The sequence below is a fragment of the Neltuma alba genome, unplaced genomic scaffold (assembly GCF_004799145.2).
Source record: "Neltuma alba isolate B1F8T4 unplaced genomic scaffold, ASM479914v2 tig00013419_pilon, whole genome shotgun sequence".
In the NCBI taxonomy this organism is placed as follows: domain Eukaryota; kingdom Viridiplantae; phylum Streptophyta; class Magnoliopsida; order Fabales; family Fabaceae; genus Neltuma; species Neltuma alba.
Window position 1 is genome coordinate 379,288 of NW_021637672.1, and position 4,181 is coordinate 383,468.

At 36.6% G+C, this 4,181-nt stretch overlaps 1 pseudogene; it reads left to right on the forward strand.

Moving 5' to 3' along the window:
- Positions 1 to 386: 386 nt before the first annotated feature.
- On the forward strand, positions 387 to 1,271 carry LOC114737251 (probable galacturonosyltransferase-like 1; annotated as a pseudogene).
- The last annotated feature ends 2,910 nt before the right edge of the window (positions 1,272 to 4,181 follow it).

Sequence of the window (4,181 nt, forward strand, 5' to 3'; positions counted from 1 at the left end):
TGAACTGAATTGTCCTCCATGTTCACATCAAAATGCAAGTGTTGAACTGAATGGATGTTTCATACTTGGTCAGCAAAAAGTTAAAAAAAAAAAGGTTAAAATGCACTCAACACCTCAAAATATTTTCTCAGGCACACTCGGTGTCCTAAAATAATTTTTGATGCATCCACTATCTTAAAATAATTAAAATGGTGCACTCATATTCAAAACTAACAAAAACGTTTAGTTTGACTGTTAAGCTCAAAGTTGACCTCTCTCTCTCTCTTCATTCTCAATCCCTTCCCTCTTCCTCCTCCCCCTCTCCATTCTCAGCCCCGTCATGTCTTTTCTCTTCTTCCTTCCTTCCTCTTCTCGTCTCTCTCCTCCTTCTCCTCCTCTTATTCTTCCATCCCACTATTACCACCACTCTTCGCTTCAAACAAGCCCCTTGCTTCTACAACTCTCCCACCTCCCCCCCTCCGACGATGATGACGCCGCTGTCCACGTCGCGATGACCCTCGACCTCCTCTATCTTTGAGGTTCCATGGCCGCCTTCTTCTCCAGACTGCAACACTCCTCCTGTCCCAAAAACATCATCTTCCATTTCATCTTCGCTGCCTCCAAGCCTTCCTCCTCCTCCATCCTCAACCACACTCTCTCCAGCCTCATCTCCTCCTCCATATGCTCCGCATTGGACTGCCCTCTCATCTATGCCCACAATTACCTCGCCAACCTCCTCCCGACGTCCGTCCACATAGTCGTCTACCTGGACTCCGACTTGGTGAATCCGGACCCTGCTGGAACTGAGTGGAAATTGGGTCTCTGTGGGGCCCAAATGGTCATTGAACTAGGAGATTTCTTACTGCTTTATCATTCAAAGAATGGTCAGGATTTCATCTGATCCAAAGATACAATTGTCTGCATATATGCCATCGCGTCGGAGTTATGGAATATAGGTAGAAGATGTTGCCAAGCTCGCCACTCGGCTCTGATTTGGTCCTCACCGCGTCGGAATACTGCAAGGCCAATTTCGCCTACTACCTCACGCCATCGTTCTGGTCAAACCCGTCTCTATCGCTCATGTTTGCGGGTCGAAAGCTTGTTACTTCAACACAAACGTGATGGTGATCGATCTGGAGCAATGGCAGGAAGGGAATTACATGAGGAAGATTGAGGAGTGGATGGAGCTGCAGAAGAGAATGCGGATCTATGAGCTGGGATCACCGCCGCCGTTCTTGCTGGTGTTCACGGGAAACGATCACTCTGGTGGATCAATTTTGAGTATAGGTTAACGGTTAAACAAACGTTTCTGTTATTCTGGATATGGCTGCAGCGTTTTAATTATTTTACGATTAGTGAGTGTACTAAAAATTATTTTAGAACAATGAGTGCACTTGAAAAAATAGTTCAGGTATTGAGCGTACTTTAATAAAAAAAATAAAAAAAAGAATCCTTCAATTATGTCATTAATCATAAACTTTATTTAGATTAATTAATTGCAGAATTAATTGCAAAAATGAAAGGGCCATTTTAAAGAAGCAATGGCGATGATGGACGTTAGGCAATTTCCAGGAAGCTTCCTGAGTGACTATGAATTAAGGGCCTGTTTAGATGCTCTAAAACCGTGGTTTCAGAAGCACTTTTTCGCAAAACGAGGTAACCTCCTCCATATATTTACTTCGTAATCTGTAAAAACACTTCTGAAACCATAGTTTGGTTTTTATCCAAATACTCCCTAAATATGGTGGGGGCATCAAACCTTGACGCAGTACCAAGTCAAGCTGATAAACATCCAATAATGGCTCATCACACTACTGATGACTGATGAGCAAGTTAGCTTCTTGTTTAGTCCAAATAATACTTACAAATTACAAATGCCATTCTAATCTTACAAAGTATGTCACTGTTTGATTTGAAAGCTGACACAGACAAATGACGATAATTACATAATTGGAGCAAGAAATCCTTATATATAGTTCCATGCAATTTCCATTAACTAAATTAAACTTTCTTTAGATATTGCTGCCTCCGTTATTTTTTATAAGAGCTTAATAATTAAATTATGTGATTAAAAAAAGTTAAAAATAATAAATATGTAAGAAATAAATTTTTTAAGTATGTTTTTATTTATAAGGGATAATTAGAGAAAAAAAATGAAGTAATAATAAGAGAAAGTATGAAAGTGAGCGTCATATACTGACTTGTCAACCTTTTAATTAATGTAATATATAAAATTAATTAGGCATAAAAATAGTAAAAACAACCACATGCTCTTATAAAAAGAATCAAGAGAATTCAACTTTCAGATTCTTGTAAAAAAGACTGGAGGGAGTAACTAAAGAGGATCCCGTGTACTATTGCAACTAATTTTATTAGCGGCTCCCTCAACAACTAATTAATGTCGTCCATCGTGGTTGTTGTTATTTCTTCCCAACTAATTAATAAAATTCAAAATGCAAAGACCAATAATTCGCAAGTGAGATGCATGCAGCATGCTGATATATAATATACACTATTTCTGTCGTTGTTATAAGTTACTTGTAATTTATTATCATATGTAAAGAAATACATTAAATTAATGACTTTTTTTTTAATTTACCCTTATTAAGGTTCTCTATCGATAATTACAAATCATTTATAGAGGGGAAAATAGGTCAGCTTCAAAGCTACTCCTAAGATATAGAAAGGAATTCCATGCCTCTTCCTCATCAACATATAACTCTTTCTCTCTTTTTTTGAACAATTATTAAATAAGGATAAAATTAAAAAATAAATTATTTAAAATCTTACAAGTGATTTATATTTAAAACAAAAATTTTTTCTCTCAATTAGAGTGGTAATAAACGGCATCTAAACCACTGGTGATAATATAGAGAGGGACGTGGCTTCACTGGGATCTGGGAGGTTAGGCAAATTCCAGGGAACACTAAGAGTATGTGGTGGGGACATCAAAACTTGACCCCATCATGCTGGTATTCAATATCATCAGGTCTGTTACTGGTCAGCCATTTATTATACTCATCCGATTTGTGTGTAATTTACGCTACGACATAGATATTATATTCACATTTATGACTGAAGAGTATAATTTCCCGTGTTACTTTCCTTTTTGACGATTCTTTTTTTTTTAAAAAAAAAAAAGAGCATTCCTAGTTGACCTATTATATTCTTGATCTAAAAATAAATACCCTTTTTTTTTTTCCAATCTTTTCCTTTTCTTTTGACATATTTGGGTTTGGGTGTTTTTTTTTAATATACTCCTCTGATCCTATTTATAAAGCACATCCAGTATGTTTCACATAGACCAAAAAAACATTAAACTTTATTAACTCTCATTTAAAATTTAATAACTTTTCAATTTTATCCTAGTTAATATACATTATACCTCATCCAAACAAAGACAACACAATAATAAATAAGGGGTTAAAACTGTACATCCATAAAAAATTTTCTCAGTACCCTATAAATAGGATCAAAAATTATTTTCTCGCTACCCTGTAAATAGAACCAAACAGTATAGTAATTCTCCTTTTTACCTTCCAGAATCGGGAGGGGCAGAAAGCTCATTTGGGAGACAGTGGAAAGGTGTAAATAGTAAAATTGCGTGAGCACGTCGTGAACGGTAAGGTTGACGACGACTCTGAAGTCTGAAGAGTCTTTGGGTCAATCCATAAAGTCCTTAACCAGGCTATCGGTCTTTCTTCACCTTCTTCTTGTTGGTCTTCGCATTCCTCAGCTTACCACTCTCTTCTCCAAGTTGCGCACCATTTCAATCCTCACTCTTATCAACCTTATTCTGCTGTTTCTTCTTCTTCTTCTTGCTCATCGCATTTGTTTCATTGTTACTGATTCCTCTCAAACCCTTCATCCCACTCTGTGCTCTTCCATTTTCTTTGGCAGTTTCCTTCAACTTGCTGAGGAGTCGAGCTTCTCATTTTGTAAAGTGTTTCCAGTTTTTATGTTCACTGTGTTTGTTTTCCTTGTTCTCTTTTTCTGATCGTGTTTTTTTCGGTTATTTCCGGAGATAAGCTACATGTAAAAAAAAAAAAACTTCTTTAAAAGGTTTTGTACTGCTTTACATTTAAGTCTCCAGATGTGAACTAAATTTAAAAAAAAAAAAACAACATGAAGAAGAAGCTGGTTGAAGATTGATTTCTTTTCTTGCTACGATTCTTCTGCATACACTGTTGCTTTTGTTATGG